The sequence below is a fragment of the Neltuma alba genome, unplaced genomic scaffold (genome assembly GCF_004799145.2).
Source record: "Neltuma alba isolate B1F8T4 unplaced genomic scaffold, ASM479914v2 tig00010746_pilon, whole genome shotgun sequence".
In the NCBI taxonomy this organism is placed as follows: domain Eukaryota; kingdom Viridiplantae; phylum Streptophyta; class Magnoliopsida; order Fabales; family Fabaceae; genus Neltuma; species Neltuma alba.
This window is the reverse complement of record NW_021635573.1, coordinates 158207-183169: the sequence shown is the minus strand read 5'-3', so window position 1 is coordinate 183169 and position 24963 is coordinate 158207.

The following is a 24963-nucleotide window of genomic DNA, read 5'->3' as shown; positions in this document are numbered from 1 at the left end:
AAATGTAAAAGTTTAATTGATATTGACTTGTTACCAAAGATAATGGGATTTTTGAACATATTGAAAATATAAAAATATAGTGATGACCTAGAGAGCATATGAGCATTTTAGGACCTAAATGCTCATTTAAATATTAACGATTTCGGTTATAAAAATTTGAAAATGACTTTGGATATTAAATAAGGCACAAAGGTGATGACTCTGGTAATAATAAATGGTGTTGAGGTAGGTGGAGATAATGATGGATTGAGATTATTCAAAAGAATTTGACCATAGAGATTAGTATATATGCTCAGACCATGGTTTCATTCTTAGGATAGTATGCTTATTTGGTCAATCATAGACTCACTTACTAGGAGATTGTTATAATGTATATTATAGAGTGCGCAAAGATTTAGAAATGAAGATATAATCATAATGCCAAAAACTTAAGCCGATATCAAACCTTAAGAATGGAGTACTTACCTTAGACTTGGCCTCCTGTCCACAAGACTTTGGTTGCCACCTGATTAAACCCAGTTCACACGATACTCGTATGTGCCATTTCCTTGCTCTTAAAGGAGGTTTGGCCTCAAATCTCTTTTAACAAAAGTAACATCAAATCCGTACAAGCTTTGATATCAAATCAAAAAATGAAGCACTAACCATTGTACCAAATGTTTAAGCTAATAGCAAAGGCTTAAACACCCCTCAAACCAACTTTAAGTAAGCTCAGACATGGGTCTTCTAGTCTCTACCAACTTTAGGTATTACTTGGCCGAACATAATCCACACCCCTCAGACCCCTGGATGCATCGCACCACATTGGTAATAACATGATAGGTGATCAAACCTTTAAGAACAAAACACTAACCATCATGCCAGAAGTTTAAGTTGATAGCATAGACGTATGCTAATTCCTTTAAGTAAACTCAAACATGGGCCCCCAGTCTCCACCGACTTTAGGTATCACTTGGCCGAACCTAATCTTAATAACAAAACACTAACCATCATGCCAAAAGTTTAAGTTGATAACATAGATGTAAGCCAGTTCCTTTAAGTAAGCTCAAGCATGGCCCCCCATCTCCACCGACTTTAGGTACCACTTGGCCGAACCTAATCTTAAGAACAAAACACTAACCATCATGCCAAAAGTTTAAGTTGATAGCATAGATGCAAGCCAGTTCCTTTAAGTAATCTTGAACATGGCGCCCCCAATCTCCACAGACTTTGGGTATCACTTGGCTAAACCTTATCCGCACCCCTCGGATCTGGGACATATCGCATCGCATTGGTGATAACATGATAGCTGATTCTAAGACAACCAAAATAAAATTTACCACTTACCTCCTTAACTTGTTGATGTTTGTCACTTATAAATGTTTATTAGTCAGCCAGGATAGAATTCTTCCTTATATTGCAAGAAACTAACTGTTAGGCTGAAACAAAACTCATGAATTCTAACAAAACTCAGGATAGAATACTTCCTTATTGAACTCTTGAACAAGTGAGCAAATTAAAATTAGAACAAGGTAGCATAGGGCCTATAATAAGCTTAGCACAAGTTAATCCCTTAGAAAAGATATCAATAAATGAGGTTTTGTTATGAAATAATTGAAGAGGAAGGTCTACCATATAAAAGGGAAGTAAAAAAGAGAATAATGTCACTTCATTCTAAAATTAGACATCCGAGGTTATAACTACGAAATAATATATATCATAACTAATGGAACAATACAATGTTAAAAAATGGAAAGTGCAATAAAATCAATGATTAAATTGTTTCCTTTCTATCATAAAAAGATTGAAACATATGCTAATATGAACATAAACAATTACTCAATGGATATTGTTATGGCTATTAACATCATCATCTAGCCATATAGGAAAAAAAAATGCCAACATGATAAAACAAGCACATCCAATAAAACAAAAACAAAAAAGATGGGGTATCATTCCTTAGCCAGCCAACTTGTGAACCAAAAAGAATTGAAAAGAAATCTGGCTTGCCCAAATCCAAAGACATCATAATATCACAAACAAAAGTCATCTAAACCCCTTAGTTATGAATAACTCATCAAAAACTTAACTATCAAGACTAGAGTTGTCTTTAACATTTAAAAACATGGAGAAAATAAAAAATACCAGCAAAATTGGATACCATGATGTAAATGAAGTCATATGCACTAAAGTGAATCTAAGATGTCAAAAATATAAAATAGTTTAGAGGCTTGTATTCTTATTAAAGAGTAAGTCAAATACCACAAAATATGACATTCACGATTATATAAAAGAAGCAAATATTGTATTCAAGTTTCTAAAAGTTCTCCATTTCATTTTGCATTTTATGAAATACCAATTGTAAATGAAGTCATATGCACTAAAGTGAATCTAAGATGTCAAAAATATAAAATAGTTTAGAGGCTTGTATTCTTATTAAAGATTAAGTCAAATACCACAAAATATGACATTCACGATTATATAAAAGAAGCAAATATTGTATCGAAGTTTCTAAAAGTTCTCCATTTCATTTTGCATTTTATGAAATATCAATTGTTTTAAGGTAGAATCAATTGGAAAAAAATATGTATGATCATACTACAATTAAAAGTAGTTAACAACAAGCTATCATTCAATATAAGCCAGTTATTATCATCTGAAATTCACCAACCTTAAATAGCCTTGAATAATCATGTGTTTGTCTATAATCACATATGATATGATAAATTGTGAATACAAGTAATACTTTATACTATGGATCATTTTGATGGTTGAGTCAACAAAGTGTTTCATTTCATGAAATAATTACGAACAAAATGAGCAAGATAACATGTCTAGAATGTGAGATTATGAAAGAACACGAGAAATACAAACAAAACTCACAGGAGAGAATTCTAAATAAATAAATAAATAATAAATATACTAACTCACCATGGAATTTCTTGGAAAAACTACCCATGAAATTAGAGGTATTCATTCTAAAGGTATTTTCAAACATATTTCCAAACAAATTTGTATGTGTGCTTGTGCAACTTAGTAGGAAATGATATATCTTGAACAAAATAAAAATAGAATTGAAAAGAAAGTCAGCTCATATCCTATGATATCATATAATCATATCATATCAAACAAAAGTCATCTGAACCCCTCAGTTATGAATAACTCAAAAGGTTAATTGTACTATAGTTATTGTCTTCAATATTTGAAAACATGGAGGAACCAAGAAATACCAGTTCAATTGCAAGTTCATAGAGAAGCAAAAAAACAATTGAATATTATTATATAAATGAAGTCAAATGCATCAAAGTGAATCTAAGATGTCAAAAGTGTAAAATAGTTCAAATGCTTGCATTCTTATCAAAGAATGAGCCAAATATGACAAAATAAGAAACATCAGATAACTAATAGGACTGATATCATCTAATATGTCACCAAAAGCACACATTTTAATCATTATTTTGAATTTCTTTTCCTTCTTATGTACTGATAAATATAAAAGATACCTTCACTAATAAGATAGGACATAAATGCCCAAAATAGTTAAGCATACGAGAATAACTGCCTATCTCAAATCAATGTCAAATGTTAATATCCCTAACTCTCAGCACATGAATTGTCCTGCAAGTAGTAAAATAATTATCTATCTACATAATTACATGCATGCAAAGAAAATCCAAAATAAATAATCATTTGGTTGCTTTCACAAGTCAAGAAGTTAAATGGTAAAGAAAAAGTATAAGGTATATATGAAAATTAAAAAAAAATTAAAGAGTTCATTGTAAGATTGTTTCTTGATCATGGATCTTAAGGAAATTATACTAACAAATAAACATAGGTGCCTCAAATCAACTAATTATTTATTAGAACCCCTTTTTGTAATTAGATGTATATGCAAAGAAAATTTGCAGGAGGACCAAGAAAGAGACACCCAGAAGAGAAACCACATCAAGTCTTAATAATGGGGTCTCTCAGGTTCTAGTATTTCCTTTGCAAACGCAAATAACATTTAAGTATGTGGGAATCTAAAGGCATATAACCTTAAAAATGAAGTATTGGATGCTTTTTTGTTTAGAGAATTTATTAGCAATCTTCCACAAGATTATAATTATTGTCCGAATGTTTCAAATGAACCTTAAAAATAATGAAGTCACGATAATATGAAATACGCAAGTATTATATGAAATATCAATTGTTTTAAGGTAAAATCAACTGGGAAAAAAAATGTATAATCAAGCTACAGTTAAAAGTAGTCAATGACAAGCTATTATTCAAGATGAGCCAGTTAATATCATCTGAAATTCACCAACCTTTCAAACACATTTCCAAAGAAATTTGTGTGTGCGTGTGTAGTACATACACGTGGTTACGACATCTGAGACAGTGAAATCCATCAACTAAGACAGCAAAGAATATATAAAAGCAAAAGAGCGAACACTGAAATATATACATATTAGTGTCAGTTAAGAGAAAGTTACAAGGCATGACCCTGTCCTTCTGAAAAAATCATTTGAAAACAGTATAAATAACAAGCAGATGTAACAATGGAGGTCAATTATGAGGCGCGTTAGCTTCCTGTTAGCCCTCATTACTAACTTGTTCTTTTTCTTTCCTTATCACATCAACCCCTCAACAATTAACAACTCAACAACTCAAAGAAAGCCAGAACAACTTTTATCTCTATATACCCAATCTGCCACATAATTTAACTTAAAACTATGATTCGACTAAATCTCAAGTGAAACCTACTCATTTGTAGCTTCAATTACTATAAAACGTTTCCTTAATAGGAAGCTTTGGCATGCTGAATAATCACAATCACAAGAAACAGCGCTGAGTGTAAAACGGTTTAAGTTACATAAAGAGAATTAAAAAACTTATCAGTATCATACTCTGGAAGAGGCCCTTGGATCTAGAAAATAGTGAGCCAATTGTGTTGAAGGAATTCGATAGATACGTGTGGGAATCTTGTTCATCATGCTGAGAATAACCGCAAGAGATGATCTCATAAATAAACTATTAGAGTTGTTAAGATTGTATTACAACAAGCACAAGCCTGTGCAGGCAAGTGTAACAGTGGAGGCCATTCTGGAGCATTAGGAATTGCACAAGTTGTAATTGTAACTAAATCTGATTGCCATCTCTATTTAGTATAAATGCAACCACACCTTTTTCCTGGTTTATCCAATTCGCTGGGGCAATAACAATCAACAGGCAGAGTTTGTTATCAACTTATTATCAAGTTCTTTGGTAAGATCAAAACATCAAATGTGAAAATACCGTTTGAGTTCATTATATGCAAATATTCTAATGGAAAACGTTACCTTCCAGATGACGTCACTAGCCAAGATGATGAACTCAGTGTCCTCAGTAATGTTTTGGACCATCACATCTGGTTCTGCAGTAATGCCGTCTTTCCACATAAATCACAGTTACGGATAAGAAAAAAAAGTTAGTATCGGTTATATAAGTTAAAATTACTGACCAGGATTATAATGATCATTGAAAAAAAATGTAAGTTGAAGAGAAATATGCATTGATTATTTGTTCTTCTAACATGTCAACAAAATTTGCAAGAAGTCGGCAATGGAAAAACACAAAATTTGCAAGAAATGTTGACTAGTTGCAGAGGACAAATGGGAATAATAAAATGAGAGACGTATGTTTATCTTTACATTTTGTTTCTTTAAACAAAGATATATGTGTATTGAAAAACATTTTGTTTCTTGAAATAAATGCTTACCAGACTCTAAACAAATATACATGAGAATCATGGAAGAAAATATGTGTATTATCATCAGAAAGACCCACAGACAATATATTTTCCCAGACGCAATAAGTTTAAGAATGAGAGTTATCTGTTTCAAACCCATTAAATTGAAATACATGCATACCAGACTCTAAACAAATCTACGTATAAGAATCATGGAAAATATGTGTATCATCATCAGAAAAAACCCACAGCAAAAGTATTTTCCCAGACGCAATAAGCCTGAGAATGAGAGGTATCTGTTTCAAACCCATCAAATTGAAATACATGCATACAGCACTCTAAACCAATCTACATATGAGAATTATGGAAGAAAATGTGCATTATCATCAGAAAAAACCCACAGAAAATGTATTTTGCCAGACGCAATAAGTTTAAGAATGAGAGGCATCTGTGTCAAACCCATCAAATTGAAATACATGCATTCCAGACTCTAAACGAATCTACACAAGAATCCTGGAAGAAAATAATCCCAGTTTCACTCGATAGGTTATGAACTTATGAACTTATGCTACAATCAGCAAGGCTGCTTCAAAAACCATTGTATCCAAAGTTAACATCTGGCAGTTAAAAGCTCTGAACGAGCCTCTGGATTTACAATGCTTAGACCAACAGCTTCGTTTAGAGTCCCCAAAGAACATGAAAAGTTAAGAAATGGAACAGAGGGAGGGAGGGAGAGAGGAACTTGTAAAGCCGACTTTTTCTGAAGGAGAGTGTTAGCGTGAGCCCAGAAGCTCGCAGAGCCACTAGGCAAATCCGCCATTGATGACCGTTATATTCAACTGAGTGAGTCAGATTGCCGGATTTGAACTCTCGAAGCAATACACTTCCAACCACCAAGCCATAAGTTTGATAAGTGACCGTTAAATTCAATTAGATGGACGCTGATCGTCTTGAGATATACAGCCGTTTGCTTACAACGATCCGAAATTTGAATTTTCATTTTATCAATTTCAGTGTGATCAATTATTACCAATCTCAATCAAATAATTAACTTCCCAATCACAATTTAATGATAAATTTTTCTGTTGGAAAAAATTAATAATTTTTTCCGTCCAATTCCTTAAATATATGATTTTTTTTATACAATAAAAAATAAAGCAATTATTATCAACCTCAATCAATTAACTTCCTGATCACAATTTAATTAATAATGTTTTCTGTTAGAAAAATAATATTCCTCCTTAGCGTAAATATAAGACTCATTTTATAGTGTATTGTACTACAAAATAGGTCTTATATTTAGGGCCGAGTAATAAAATTTTCCATCCAATTCCTTAAATATATGATTATTTTTTGAGAATAAGTTCGCTAATTTCAAATAAATGTAACCGTAATTGTAGGGATTTGCACGAAACATATTTTAACTGAGTATTCTCTAATTAATACATGTGACTTGCATTTATTATTGTTCCGTTGGATAATTTGGTAATTAGAAGAGATTTCTGAATAAAATTTTCAGATTTTAGAAATAAAAATTTATGTTGAAAAATTTAGTTACCTTTCATTTAAAATCTAACAATACCAAATTTAAATTGACTAATAATAATTTTAAATATTAAATAGGAAAAATATCATTTAAAGCTAACTGAAATAGAAAAATTTGGTGCCTAGATTATATAAATTTTACTCCATTGGAGTGTTTATCACTCACGTGTGTGTATTGGACAAAACTGAATGCCGTACCGTACAAATATAATTTAGGATTAAAAATTGTTAAAATTCCAATAAAAGAGAAAAAGTCATTAATAATTTAAGGGTAAAATACATTAACTATCTTTCTATTTTACTTAAATTATAAAAACTTCTATTCTATTTTGAAAACATATATAAACTTCTCTTCAAATTAAAATATATGTTACAAAAACCTTTCTTATATTTTTAAGATTCAATTTTTATCTATTTAACTGTTAGTTCACCGTTAAGTTTGACATTCAAATTTTTATTTTGACCAAAATATCCCTCTTTAACATAAATATTATTTAAACATTTATATTTATAAAAAAATAATTTTTGATGCACAAAAAGTAATTATAATACATGTATTTTCAAAATTTTTAATATGTTATAAAATTTTTAATTTCAATTATATTATAGAATTATATAATTTTAGTTCCTCATGAAATATTGAAACTTAAGATTTTTTTTAAATGGCTAGAAAATATTTTGAATGCTTTTTTTTATCACATAATATAAATTATACAAGTTTGGAAACTTATATAAATCATTTAAATTTACGTTTGTATTAACTAAATTACTTAATTTTTTGGCCCAATATGATAAAAACATTAAACAAACAACAATTTTTAAAAATAAAAAAAAAGTAAAATTAAGGTAAAAGAGAAAATCTTAAATTCTTTGATGTAGTTTTAACCAATATTTTGGGATTTAGTATTATGAAGGGTAATTTAGCAAATAGAAAGTATTTCAAGATAAATTTGAATTAAAAAAAAACATCTTTTTGAAATATTCTTAATGGAGTTAACAGTTTGGATTTGAGTATATGTTTTCAAAATAGATGGGAGGTCTGTGTAATTAAGACAAAATATAAGGGAGGTTAGAGTATTTTACTCATAATTTAACACACAAAATAAAATAATTTAATTACCTACTTCATAGAAGGTTTGATGTCAAGAACTGAAAAAATAGTTGCTGATTAGGGTTATTATAATTTTTTCTTCTTGAAATTTGGTCCTATTTTGGTTTTAGTCTCTCAAATTTTAAATTCATCGTTTTAGTCCTTGAAATTAAGTATGTCTCAAAATGTTAGTCCTTGAAAGTGTAACAGTATTAAAATTGTTAAAGCGTCGTAAAGGCATTAAAGTGATAATATAGAATTAACAGGTGAGGTGTTTTTATTTCCTTATTTTTCTTAAACGAGGTTTCTTTTTATCTTTATCTACTTTTTTTATTCCTCAACTGCAGATCTATTAAAAGGTTCTTTCTATGCAAATCCTATACCAAATAGGCCTACAACAGAGGCATCTTTGATACAGCAGTAAAGGCAAATCAAAACAGAGTTTTGTTTACTCAGCCATTTCTTGCCCTTTGGCTATTATAAGATATGTAAAATGGCTGATATGGAGTCAACTTTTGCTTTACTGTATTCTCAACGTTTAGAATGAGTGGTTATTTTTCTATAGAAAATACCCTTAGCGCAAGAGGTTACATAACTATGTCAAATTGTCATCTGAGTCATTAAGTTCTGTTTTCTTATCACTTTTTAACTCTAAATGACCAAATTAGGAAGTGTTTTCAACTCTGGTGCTTGTGAGCATTTGTATCACCTAGGATTTTGCATGTTCTGTAGTATCCATCATACTGTGGATCAAATATATGGCCCAGCAAAGCATCACAGGAATGTGAAGTGGGTATGTCCTATACCAGTTTTGCGTGTGCAGCAGTTTTCCATCAAATGTTGCTGGAACTATTTCCTCTTATGTTACTTGAATAATAACGTAATTGACGATTGTAGTCCATAAGCTGTTTTTTTGGATTTACTGTTTGTATGTGCATGCAGCACTTTTGCCATTTGCTTACCTACATCTTTATCCATTTTTGTGGTTCTCTCTAGCAGATAGTCTGACACTTCTCTTCTTGCATTACAAAAAAAACATGTATTTTGTAGTGGTTAAAATATGACTTTTCTAGCGGTTATAATTTCAACAAATAACATTTGTAGCGGTTAGACAAACCGCTAGAAAATCAAGTGCTAGAAAGGAATTTCTAGCGGTTCCCGGAACCGCTACACAGTATGATTAAAATGCCAGAAAATTTCTAGCGGTTAAAATAACCGTTAGAAAAAACAAGTAGCGAAACGGGAATGATACGAAATTTCTAGCGGTTAATAACCGCTAGAAAGTTCAGAGAAAATCAAATTTTACTGGGAATTGAAATTTTGGAATTAGTGCAAAAAAATTTCTAGCGGTTATGAACCGCTAGAAATATGGCAAGATATTTAAATTTTACGAAATTTGTTTCTCTCTTTTTCCTTTTCTAGCGGTTTGGGAACCGCTAGAAAGTTTATTCTAGGCCAAAAAAATAAATTGAGATGTTTGATTATTAAAAAATATAATATTATAAATTTAAAAACCATTAAGTAGATTATATTAGAGAATTTTTGTTAATATGTATAATTACTAATGTATTACATGTATACATTTGAATTTTGTAATAAATAATAAGTAATTAAGTTATGATTGTGTCAAACAAAGTGAATTAAATTTAATAAGATAGTTGAATTAAAAATGAGATTAGTTTATAATATTGAACCTAAATTGTTATGTTGAGAAGTGCTTGAATCAGTTGATGAAGATATGACAAATGTGAAGAAGAAAAATCTGAAAAGAAAAAAAAATATGTTAATAAATTATAAATAAGGACAAATAAAAGATATTAAGACTTACAAAATAAAAATCACCTTACCAAATAATAAAGAGAGAAAAACCACTATATGAGAGAGTAAGAAAAAAAGAGAGAATTATAAAGAAGAATGGGGAGAGGAAGGAAAAGAGATAGGATAAATGAATGAAGAGGTGAGGTGGTATTTATAAGAGATCAGCGAGACATTTGTAGCTGTTTTTTTGTAGCGTTTTGATTCATTGTGTAGCGGCTTTGCATTTTCTAGCGTATAATAAAACCGATAGTATTTGTAGTGGTTTCACAATTTGTAGCGATTATGTAACCGCTACAAATTGTAATTTTTTTACTTTTTAAAAAAATGAACCAATTTTAATTTATACATATTTATTTATGAAAGGCAAATTTTTTGAATGATAAAAATTTTTGAAACTGCTATTCTTGATCATCATCCTACCTAAAAAGAGATATTAAAAAAATTATGTTAGAATTATAATATATTTAGAAAAAACTAGTAATTAATAGTTAATTATTTAAATAATTTAAGAAAAGACATATACCTGATAATTGTCAAATTATCGTCTCCTTGAGGAAAGAAGTTTTCAAAATTCAGGGATTGGAAGGATTCGTTGTTGTAAATAATGTCACCATCACCTATATCATAAAGATCTTGTGGCTTGAGGTAAACGACCATATTCCAGTCTCTATGTTTCTCGTGCTCAACATAGTAAACCTGGTGTGCCTCGAAAGCAAGAACATATGGCTCATCATCTTTAAATTTCCCCGTATGAATAAGTCTAAAGAAATTAATAGAGGTGATGCCCAAGTGGTTAGTAGCGAGTCTCCGTGAAGTTGTCGTATTTGCTAAGGAGCACTTGAACAGTTATGGTGAAAAGCTAGTAACTCAACCCAATGATGTCAATTAGCTTTCCATAGTAAGTGATGCCTCCAAAGTGCATATCGCTGTTATTATTGCTAGCATAACATCTCATCCCGAATGTCCTGTAAACTCTAGAGTTTTGTGTGAGCAATCTCTGATCACGTCCAACTGTATAGAACTTGAAGCCATTGACATTATACGCAATAAACCTTTGTGCATGGTCTAACAAACCGAGAGAAAGAGCTTTGAATTCATCTGTGTATGGGCTGTTGTCATTACATATTCGATGTGTAAACCAACGGAGAAACTCCTTGTGAACTCTTTGATCAACATGCACAATTATATTAACTACTATTGGTTAACTAGCATGCTTATCATTTGGAAAACTCAAACATGCAAAGGCCAAAGCAAAAAAGTATAAAGAGCAGTCACATTATAATCGAGAAAGTCCAACCACAGAATAGAAATTAATCATGCAATAATCAATAATGCTAAGTTAGTATTAGTAGCTAGGTTTAACTTGCTACCTTGCTCCAAAAGCTTTGGCTTTCTTTCCTTCTCTTCTTTTCCTTCACAAATATCAAATCTTAACAATGCAATTCATCAAAAAGGGTAGCAAGAATCATTAACCAACCAAGAAAAAGCAAGAACATAAATCAAAAATGATTTTTGATCCATAAAGCTCCCTCCTTTGTTCACCATTTTTGGGCTTATTTTTCTTTAACCTTAAAAATCACTTCTTGACTTATTCCTACATGGTTTTTCATATAGATTCCAAATATGTGCTTAGATCTAGGAAAATAAAACTGCTTCTTTTAGCTACCCTTTGACCGAACCACTAGAAGACTTGAACCAAAAATCACAACTTTGCTTTAAAGCTTCCAACACTTGTTCCTTTTGATTTACCCTACACCATTTCTTATTTTAAGCATCATGGAAGCTTTAAAACATTGCAAAACTCATCCTAGGGTTCAGTCAATAGCTTGGCCGAAAATAATACTCAAAGAAACAACCATGAAAAATGCTTTAAAACAACCTACAATCACTTGCAAACACTAGGAACTAGCTTGTGTTGTTGTGTTTTAACAAGTACGATGAGCAAAACTCCCTTCCCCCCTAAATATTCAGTTCGGCCAGCACTATTTAGAGAGAGGAGACAAATTTTTCAACCATAAAAATTGAAGAAAAGAAACCAAGACACATCTAAAACCATGAACTCACCTTAGATCCTTGCTTGTATGACCAAAGTGCTCACTTCCTCTTGCTTTTCTCTCCAAGCTCTCTCTTTTCTCTCCTCTTTCACTCTTGGCCGAAACACTCATCTGAAATGAGGGGGAGATGAGCTTGTTTAATGCTTCAAAATATCTCAACCACCATCTTTAATGATAGTCCAAGTGTCATTACCCCCTTAATCTTGATTTCTCTTTCATAATTAACAAAAATCTAAAAGAAATTAATTACTAAAGTCAAAATCCTCTCCATTTGAGGAGTGACACTTGGCAAGTTCAAATCCTCTCCATCAAGAGCTTGACACATGGCTCAATATGATCCCTTTGATTTGCAAGACACTAATCTTGCTTTATCAGTGTACTTTGGCTTTGAGTTTGACTTCTTTTCTATAATTACAGTAGCTTGGCCTCTGTAATTATTTTTTGTCAGATCCTTAATTTAATCTCCTCATTTTTATCTTCCCAAATTGCCCTCTTTGCCTCAAAATTAATTTCCTAATAATTAAATAAAAAGGAAAATTAATTTCCCTCTCTTTAGAGATTTTCCACTTTTCACCATTATTTGGAAAAATCTTGGATACTTGAGGGTCTTCATTTAATTCCATAATTCCTTATAATTCCTTGGGGTCTCATAGGAATTTTCTTAGAATTTTATTCCCCTTAAAAATATTTATTTGGAATTTTCTAAATAAAATCCCTTAATCAGCCTAAATCACCCTTAAATTCTCTTATAAATTATTTAAGGGTAATTTGGTCATAAAACCAACTTTATAATTTCATATAACTCTCAAAGGATATTATCCTCATTTTTCCTTAATTTTCCAAGGCTTAGAAATATTTTCCCTTATTTAAATTTTGACCAATTTTCCTTAATTAGTCAAATTTCCATGGTTGGCTTGGAAAATTACTGAGATTATCTTCCACCAAAATTCTCCTTATTATTTTTAATCCTTAATAATTTGTGAATATTTCCTATTTCTAATTATTATAATGCTGGATGTGACACTTCTCTTCCGCCATTGCATAGGTTGCGCATCAGATATCCCACAGGATCATTGTCCCAATCGTTTGGGATCCACATTCTTACCAAACTTGAAATTAACATCTTCTAACTGCTGCAAAATATCCACACCAGACAAAGTAACAGGAGGATCTCTCTTCTCCTGTTTTTCATCAAAGCGAATTCGTTGCAATCTAAATCTGTGCTTGGAATCAAGGAACCGTCGATGTCCTATGAAGCAGCACTTGCGATTGTGTGGAAGGCAACATGGCACGGAATCAAAATTGCACTCAAGATAGGCCAACCCAGTATGCACGTTCCAGTCGGACAAAGTTTTCAAACCGAGAAAATCACTTATTGTCCACATCGAGGCTGTGCGGAGATTGAATAGTCGCTTGTCATATGAGTCATATGTCTCAACACCATTCTTTCACAGGTTGATCAATTCGTGTATCAATGGTTACAGGTATACGGCTATATCATTTCCCGGTGCTTTCTCGCCAGGAATGATCATGGAAAGCAAAAAGGAGCTTGCTTTATTATAATGTGTTACTTGTTCCGTCTCTAAATATTCAATATTTGAAATTCTCAATTCAATTGATTGCAATGTGTTACTTGTTTAGTCTTTAAATATTTGATATTTGAAATTTTTAATACATTATTTCCTTAGACACTTTCCTTTGAAACTGCGATTACAAAGAATGTATATGTTATCAAAAATGGCTTAGCACATGAGGTGTTATGTGACTGAGAAAAATCTAGATGGCAGGTTAAGGCACCCATGAGATTCGGAGGCATGGAAAACATTTGATATGAAATTTCCAAACTTTGCCAGTGATCCTAGAAACGTACATCTTGTGTTGGCAACCAATGGTTTTAATCCCTTCAGAAACATGAGCACAAGTTACAATATCTGGCCGGTGGTGTTAATTCTATAGTGAGACGTCTTACATCTCAACAAGTCTTCTTGTTTGCATCATCTCCCCAGTACAACATACAGTCATTTGGACATGTATCTATCTTCTTATAGTTCAAGCCAAGTTTGTTAATAATCTTCTTTGCTTTATAAAAAGATAGATGGAATTCAGTTTGAGGGAAAGCATCTCCTAATAATTCCAATAGCATGAACATCGCCTTGTTAGTCATACCACACAAGCATTTGGTATGATAAAAACTCACCAAGAATGACAACTTATAATACTTTGTACACCCAGAATAAAGAGGCTTATCAGTTTTGCTCATGAGCTCAAAAAATTCTCGAGCAGTACGTTTCTAAGAAACTCCAGTAGAGGCCCCTCTACTTCATCTTTATTGGGATCCTCACTTTTGTGAACACCAAAAGCATCACGCAAAACATTGTTCACAGCATCGGCTTCATCCACTCGAACTCCCATCCATGAAACTACTAGAACTGACTCAGCAACCATATCTGGTCATTCCCCATGTAGTTGCCAAAATACACACTCTCGCGGGAAGGGCTTAAAGATCAAATATTCTCTAACAATATCATGCCACTTCTTGAAATTACATTTTGGACATGGACACTGAATCTTACCATGTACGGTGGATTAGCACAAGCAAAATCCAAGAAATAGTTTAGACTAACCAAGTATTACAGAGTCGACCGGTGCAAGTTGATCCACGTCCTATCCATCACTAATGTTGCTCAAATTTTGTGAACATATGACATGGGAAGCTTAAAGAGAAGTTAAAATGAATTTCAAATGGAGTTTTTGGGCTTATAAAGGAGGCTGCCAACAGATACATAACGGTCAAATTTTTGTAGCGATTCTAAACCTTTAGAAATTTCTAGCAGTTTTAACAGCTAGAAATTTGAATTCAGAAGCATTTTCTAGCGGTTACAAATTTTCTAGTAGTTACAAACTGCTAGAAGTTTCGAACTGGGAGGGAAATTTGAAATGCCAACGATTATCCATTTTCTAGCAGTTTACAATCGCTAGAAATTTTTTTACCAACAGTTATTTATTTTAAATTTGAAATGCCAACGGTTATCCATTTTCTAGTGGTTTATAACTGCTAGAAATTTTTTTGCCAATGGTTATTTATTTTCTAGCGGTCTACAACCACTAGAAAGTTCGAGGGAGGAGGGAAATTTAAATTTTACTATAACAGGGTGACTTTTTAGTTTTTGTAGCGGTCTATAACCGCTAGAAAGTGTCAGTTAGAATAAATTAATATTTAGTAAATTAAATTTTACAAAAATAATAAAATAATAAATAGGTATTAAAAGGTATCAATAATATATGTATGCATAAAATTAACAAAAATTCCATGATATGTTAAATATTAAAATACATATTCCAAGAAAGAATTTTAATGTTAAAAGGATATATGTTTAGCATGTTTTATATAGTGCAATAATATATTAATTAATACTTGATATAAATAAAATTATATAAACAAATAATAAAAGTAAACAAATAAACATAAAATTTAAATAAATATTCACATAAAACATAAGATAATAAAATCCAAATCCAAATCCAAATAAAATCCTACACAAGAAAAATAGGGGAAATCAGAGGTGAGGGGCAAAAACAGCATCATCGTGATCGTCGGGCGCTAGATCCTCCTATTGGTTCTGCTGGGGGTGGGCAGGCTATTGATTGTGCTAGGGCTGGACTGGCTACTGGTCGTGCAGGGGCTAGATTAGTGGCAAGTGTACGTCAGGGATCTCGGGAATCGGGATGTTTGGAGCGATAGTGATCACCACATCACATATGGCCATAGCAGCTGCCTTTAATTGGTCAAGCTGCAACTAGAACTGACGATCAAGGTCCTCAATCTTGACCTCCATCTCTCGCCTGATCTCCTGTCGCAGCTCGTCTAAGGATGAGGAACCCGATCGCTTCGCTCCTGTACTCGCCTGAGAGCTCCTCACAGTGTATGAAGGGCCAATGCAACCCGAGCGGGGCAACCTACTCGGTGTGGGTCCAAGACCGAGCCAGCTAACTCGACCAGGGTGCTGTGCTCGACCATGACCAGTTAAAAGTGAGGCAGTGGGATCCAAGGCAGACCCTTAAGACTCACGTAGCTCGCTATCGACTTGAGTCATCCACGCCTATCAAAATTAATATAGAGATATTAATTAGTATGAAATAATATTTATACTGCGATATGATATTAATATTTAATTAATTACTTACCGCCATCTCCTTAACCTCATACGATGCAGGGCTGTCTCGAGGTCTGTATAGAATCGGCCACATCTGGCCACAAGTGGGCGTGTATCCCCGCTCCTATCATGCCTTTTCCCTCTGTAAATGAAATGAAAGAAATTATTAATTACAAATTAAATACATATACACATTTAACAAATTCTTTTCATGTACTTACAATCTCGTCATAGGTGATAGCAAAGCTCCTAGATCCAGCATTATGAAGTATTGTCTGCCGCCTGATGCTCCCAGTATTTCTCTGGGAAAGAGCCTGAAACAAAATGTCAAAAAATTAAATTAAATTATTCAAATTGGACAAAAAAATAAAAAAATTATAATTAATGCAATATTATCATACCATCTACTCAGCCGACATCCTGAAATAAACATAACTCGACCAGTCTTACTCCAGGACTCCACCAAGTATATTTGCCAGTATCTCCTGCAAGGGCCTTGTCCCGTCACCTTTCTTTTCCCCCCACAGGTTAACCCTCCTGTTCTTCCATACCACCCCAAGTCTCTTGATCGTATTCGTCCTCAACTCCTTTCCCAGTATGAATTTACTTTGTAATTAAAAAATAAAGAATTATATTCATTTCACTAATATAAATAAAAAATAAATTAAATAAATAACAAATTATAATCAAACAATTAATCAATTTAAATAAAAAAATATATTCATTTAAATAATTTAAAAATATTATAAATAAAAAAAATAAATTACATCAATAACAAATCATAATCAAACAATTTAGTAATTTAAATAAAAATATATTTTCATTCAACTAATTTAAAATTATTATAAGTAATACATTAATGAAATAAATAACAAATTATAATCAAACAATTAAGTAATTTAAATAAAAATTATATATTTATTTAACTAATTTCAAAATATTATAAATAAAAATAAATTACAGCAATAACAAATCATAATCAAACAATTAAGTAATTTAAATAAAAATATATTTTTACTCAACTAATTAAAAAATATTATAATTAATAAATTAATGAAATAAATAAAAAATTCTAATCAAACAATTAAGCAATTTAAATAAAAAAATATACATTCATTTAACTAATTTCAAAATATTATAAATACAAATAAATTACATCAATAACAAATCATAATCAAACAATTAAGTAATTTAAATAAAATATATATATATCCATTCAACTAATTTAAAAATATTATAAGTAATTAATTAATTAAATAAATAAAAATTTAAATGAAAAAAATTAAGTAATTTAAATAATAAATATATTTTCATTTAACTAATTTCAAAATATTATGAATAAAAATAAATTACATCAATAACAAATTATAATCAAACAATTAAGTAATTTAAATAAAAAATATATATTCATTTAACTAATTTAAAAATATTATAAATAACAAATTAATTAAATAAATAAAAAAATTTCAATCAAACAATTAAATAATTTAAAAACAAAGTATATATTCATTTACTTAAATTAAAAAATTATAAATAATAATTTTATATTACCTTCATCATTTCCCAACCTTGTTGCTTCTTCTCCAGAGTGATTTTCTTCCAATCCTTCACATAAATGGGGAATAGGGTCCACTACTGATCAAGAAGGCGCATATACTTATTATACAGCTGGCCACCTTTCTTGGTCGGTTGATCCAATTCATTCAGCGGCATAACCACCTGTTGCTCGTCGTCATAGACAGCTCTCTGGCTGTCAGCCTCCTATAGGACCTGTTTCCCTTAGAGTCAGCAAAATTTAATTAAGAAATTAATTATATATTAATTAATTAAAACAATTTCTATATAAATTAAATAGTTGTCAAATTTAAAAAAGTTAAATAAATACTTATCCTCAAATTCTACTTCAAAACCGGTCCGGCATCTAGGAGTAGGATGCTGCTCAGTATGGGGATTCTCATTCCCCTGAACCTGCTCATCCTCCTCCTCCTCCTCACCAGCACCACCATGGGGTTGTTCATCCCCCGAGAAATGAGCATCCTCAGTCCGTTGGATATCATCATGCTCCATGAAGCTCAGGATATCCTCCTCGTTCAGATCGTAGTCATGAATGCTCGGGAATGGCTCACCAGCATCATGACCCCCACCACCATGATCCTCGCTGGGTCCTACTCTCTCAGGATCAATTGGCTCCTTCCTTGCTCGACGACTCATCCTAATAATAGCAAATAGCAATTGTAATGAAAAGCATATTTTACAACTAATAATTATTAAAAATAAATAATTATATCAAATAATAATTATTTCTATTAACTCTAAATAATAATATCAAATAATATTAATTGAAAAACAGATATTCTTATATTTAAATTTGCTGTTAATTCATATAAAAAAAAATAACTACTTCTATTAACTCTATAAAAACTATCCTACTATAAAAAAAATTCTATTAACTCTAACTAAATTAAACTAGTCTATCAAACTTAACATAACAAATATAAAAACATAAATAAAATAAAAAATAAAAACAAAAATTATTTATAAATAAATTACTATTCTTACATAAAAATATGGATCTGCAACTGAATCTGGATCTGGATCTGGATATACTTCGTGGAGAGAATTCGGTAGAGCTTCGCTTCGAAATTCGCCAAAACAGTGAAAATGACAAGGTGGGAGGGTATATAAAGGCCACGATTTTCTAGCGGTTTTTGTGTTCTAGCAGTTTAAATAAAACCACTAGAAATTTCTAGTTGTTACACTCCGCCACCACCTGCATTCAGCCATGTGTCACAACTCCTTGGGAAAAATAAAAACCTTCTAGCGGTTTTAAGGAAAACCGCTAGAAAGTTGGTCGCATTAGTAGCGGTTTAGTAACTACTAGAAAATGGAACGACAATTTGCATTCTCTAGCGGTTCCATTAGCAAAACCGCTGGAAATTAAACACTGGAAGTATGGTACCAACTTCACACCAAAACGTGTGAACAATTGTGGCGGTCACTTTCTAGCGGTCTACTACTAACTGCTAGAAAATTCTAGGGCCTACTCGGTTTCTGGTCAAAATGCTACAAATTTCTTGCGGTTTGTTTGAAAACTGCTAGAAATTTCTGAATTTGTAGCAATTTTATTTAACCACTAGAAATATACCGCTGCTAATTCAACTTTTTTTTATAGTGATGTGTCATCGGCAATCTTCTATTAACTGAAGATGAATTGGTTTGTGTATATATGTGGTGGGCCTTAGGGAAGAACTTGCCTCATCAGTACATCTCTTTCGACCGATCACTCTTAGGGAGGCCAAGAGTTTTGCCTGCATGCAAGAAGTTATGCTTAAATGGCAGATCAAGAAGAACGAGACCCAAGAGGTATTCGTTGAAATGCAAGAATCGTCCAGCGTCAGTGGGCAATCACAAACGAGTCCTCAAGATGTTTGTGAAGCCAAGTGCAAGAAACCCATAAAGATCTTATTGATAGAAGAATGACAGTTTAAAGCCCCTATTCCTAAGCAAGAAACTGAGAGCGTTGGTGAAGCCACAACCATGAGACTGAGCTTCTTGGAGCCACCGCCGACGTGTTTGCATGTCACATGAAAGACTGAAGACGCGAAGGTAAGTTCAAAGATGACGATAAATAGAGTTATGGTCACCATGAATGGAGTTGTCAATACTCTTCACAAACCAGAAATGAGGGGGAGTGTGGTAATCGCTTTTGGACAGCAGTTCAAAGCCATCGATAGGGCCAAATCCATGCATCTGGACCTTTTGGGGGTCAACACATTCGAGTGGGTTTTTTTACCAAAATACAATAAATAGTAAAACTATATACCAATATGCTGCACTTTTAAAAGTATTTACCAATATGCTGCATTTAAAATCGTTCTTGACAAGAATGACTTTAAAATTACACACAAGTCGTTCTTGGCGTGAATAATTTCAGAAATCGTTCTTGGCGTGAATGATTTCACGTTTTAAGTTTTTTTTTAAATCAAAAAGTGAAATCATTCACACAAAGAACAATTTTTGAAATCATTTACACCAAGAATGATTTCACTTTTTCCTATTCGCTCTCGATACGAGAGAATCTCTGCTAATTTTGCATGCAAAAAGAAGAATCTCTGACAATGCTCCCGTGAGGCTACAACATCTATGGCTTTATATATATTACATGTGAATTACTTCATCGGAGACTTATATTGGATTAAAATTTGAAAACCCTAATTTTTTTAAATTTTTTAAATAGAGCTTGATGAAATTTTCTATCATTTCCTCTTCTTCTTATTTTTCTCATACCAAACAGTACTTAACAAAAAAAAAAGTTATGTTTTGATTGTAAATTTTTAATTGTAGCAATTAAGTTGTAGGACTAAATTATTATTATTATTATTTTGATCACAGGCATAAAAAGCCCATGCCCAATACTTGATTTCTTGTCAAACCGAACAAAAGCCACATAGCAGGCTTTTTCACTAAAATCCTACAAACAGTAAAATTATATACCAATATGCTACACTTTTAAAATATTTACTAATATGCTACACTTAAAATCATTCTTTAGGTGAATAATTTTTAAATTCATTCATCTGGTGAATGACTTCTTCATAATCTATCCTTGATGTGCGTGAGGTGAATGAAAATCGTTCTTCTAGTGAACGACTTCAAAACTTCATCTGCTACTAAACGACTTCTCCCTCTTCTCTCCTGATTAAAATGACTAGTATAATGATTTATCAATTATTTGATTGACAAAATCATGACTAACTAATGAGAGAAAAATGTTGATAACTACATAATGATGTTAAAACTAATTGTGAAATGAGTATAAGATATATATTAATTAAAAAATAAAAAGTAATAAATATTTTATTGTAAAAAATAATAAATAAAGTTTAAGTTTACAAAGAAAAAATTATCCACCTTACCAATAATGACTTCCAGTACCACATCTTAGCCTTCTTTTCATACGTTGTGGCTGTCGTTGTTGTATGTCAATTTCTTGAGATTCAAGTGTCTCACTTGTTTGTGTAGTTGGCGTGTTCAAATCAAACCAACATGATTCATTTAAATGTATAGATTGTCGAGGAATGACAAATGCTTCATTTGATGGTCCACCATGTTTAAAAGTAGAAGCATTGTATTCAGCTGAAAGTAATGCAGGATTATCTAATAAAGTCATGAATGGTTGAAATTGAGAAGGTTTGGCTGAGTTGGAAGGGGATGATGATGAGGGTGCCATGTAATGAGACTCAAGTTGTGTAGGATCGACAGAGGTGAAGGGGGATGATGGTAACGGTGATATGTCACAAGCTTGAGTAAAAATTAGAGATTCCTGTTCCCTTGTATTTTCATTTTCAATTATAGATTAGGTAGACAAGTAACCACTGCATCGCTTGCTCGGTCTATCACGAGGAACTTGTGGCTGAGGCAACTCAATTGTTGGTGGAGCAGGCTGAGGGTTCATATTTAAACGTTGTTCTCTAAGTGAAAGTAAAATGTTATGTTGGTCGCGAGTAACCCTGTCTCGATAATCAACACAACTAGGGGCATGTTGAACAAGAATTAATTGAAAGCTTGTATAACTCTACTATGTCAAACTGAAATGAATAATAAGATATAAGATAATAACACTTTTTGTGTAAAAGAAAATGATATTAATGGTGAAAAGATGAAAAACTTACCGCACGACCTGTATCGCCATTAATACGTTGAATCCATTGTCTTGTATGTCTCCAGTAATAGCCCCCGTAATAAGTGGTAATTAAACATTTTCAGAAACAATAATTAATTCTTAAATGACCAATATAATTGGAAAGAGTTAACCAAAAACATTTAAGTAGAAACTATGGTAGAAAGAATAAATCATATAATGAAAAGAAACTACCATAGTTATAAAAGACTCCCATAATCACTTTGAAAGAACAAAACCATGGTAAAAAGAACAAAACTAATCAAATAGAAGTATACCATAGCCATTAACAATTTACATCCATAACAGTGCAGTAGCCACTATTCCAGAGTAGTAGAGATAATTAATGTAACAAGAAGTAATCAATACTTAATTTTTCATGTGTGTAATAACTCCATCATGAATATCTATAATCCCAAAAATATAACTAAAACCAATCATGAATGGGCTGTAGCATTTGAAGTCCACCAAAATAACTACCACCACTCCTCATATCAATTGCAATCAAAATAATAGTCACCTATACCCAAAAAGGGCTCTGCCCAATAGCTCAAATCTAGAATGCAGCGAAAAAATTAAACATATGTTAAGTTTAACAAAAAGGCCCTAAAGTTTGGCAATATACATCAAACAAATCATATATACCAAAATAGAGGCTATACAGAGTTGGAAGAGCAACTCAAGCCTTGGACAACTTCTCCTTAAGACCAACATCTAAACCCTCGCTTGAAAAAAATATTAAATAACCACGGGGTAAGTCAAATTGACCCAGTAACCACAATTCCAATTCAACAAGTATACAGGGGGTGATTACAAGATAGTTAAGCAGGCAAAGTATAATTTTAAATAACATATAAGGTAAACATCTTTACAGAAAACAATATATAATAGTTTCAAAAGATAACTTGCATGTACAGAACTTCATCAACCATCCTTATAACCAACCTTCTTGTAACCGTTGACAGAGAACCCATAGGCTAATAATACATAACAGGATTTGTCTCTTTAACAAGACTGCACCAAGCTCTCCAATAATGAGATATAACTCGATCAAAAGTTGTAGAGCTCATATCGGACCATGGGTTCCCTTTCCTTGGAATACGGAAAGGTGTCATGTCCATTGGGCTGACTCTTGACCCGGCCAAATGAAGGGTGATATCAAGGGCCCTAAGAATGTTAAAGCCAGTCATTAGGCACCAAGTGGCGGCTATACCATGTGGTATAAATAATCAAACCTCCCACAATTACATTTCAGAACAACCCGATGCAGCACAACCCAACCATCTAGTTCCACACAATTCAATATTCATAAAGTATTCTCAGATTCAATAATCAAATTTGTTCAACATCAACAAGATGTTCATAGGATGAAATAATTCATGCCCACTTAACTAATAAATTTATCAAAACAAATTTTCAAATATACATGTGTGTGTATATATCACTTTTTATACATAAACCACTATAACATATAATGATAACATTTATAATATCAACACATGCTTATAATCACATCAACAAGTATACAAGGTAAATTAGAAAGTGGTTACCTCAAGTTCTTGATACAAGAACAAAAATGAGAGGATTCAAGACCTAAGAGCCCAAACCAAGCTCACTCTATAATAATAAATTAATAAACATATATTAATATAAAAAGACTAATTAATATAGCATTAAAATAGTTTATTAACTAAATTCCCATAATTGGCTTACTTTAAAAAAACTATCTTTAGGAAAAATAATAATTAATCTATTCCTCCAAATAACAATTTTTAATACTTCCCAACTCTTTTTCTCTCATTCACATTATTAATAAGAATGATTCCTTTAAATCATCCACAAATCTCCAAAAAGTGATTACTTTAACTCTTAGAAAAATAACCATATATTAACTATGCCTCAAATAATTATTACAAATCATATTCCCTTCTTTCATTAGTCATTCCCCATTCATTAGAATCAATAAATTATAATATTTTTTTCAATTTATTCAAAACACCCAACTTCCACTAGTTAAAGTCTCTCCAAGAATAATCAATATTATTATTTCAACAAAAATCCTCAAAGTTCAAGCATTGAATCCTCAATATGACCTCCAATGAACTAACTAAGAGATTAAATTTGAAATTAATATCATCATTAACACTGATCATAACTTTCCAACCAAACCCTAACTTACACTGCTTCAAATCAACCATCCAAATAAAAAATCTAATAAAAAATCTAAGTCATAAGACTCTTATTCTAACCACATAAGCTCTATTAATATCCTAATAATAAGTTAGAAACCTTAAAAATTAAAAATCTAACAAGCCCTAATGAACTTTATTTTCTGCCATACACTTACAAAAATAAAAAGACAAAGCTAAATAAAAATAGTAGGATGAAAATAGCTTACCTAAATATCTTATATGTACCCAAGTAGAGTCCTTTCTTTCTCACACCCTCAATCTTCCTCTCACACTCACTCACTGTCACAGCAGTGGTGATAACACAGACCAGGGGAAAGCGAACGAACCAGAAAGGGGAGGGGGAAAATTTGAAAGTGGGCACGTGACCCCACTTGAAATGCCATACCCCATATATATATATATATATATATATTTAAAGAGGCCACGACCCAAATCAGGGGATTACCCCCCCTCCGTCTTTAGGCAGGGGGTGGCCATGTACCACCCGCTTTCCCTTTTTATTTTTTTATATAATAAATAATAAATTTTTTATATAATTTTTGTTTGTTTATTTATTTTTTTTATAATTTATTTCTATATCACAAAAATCATTATTTACAATTTATTTAATAATATTTAATTTTAAATATTATTAATTAACCTCATACTCATATAACTTAAATCCTATAATAAGATAAAGAAAAAAAATGGAATGTTACATCTCCAATACCATTGCATGTACTGAGATGTTCAATCAAGTTC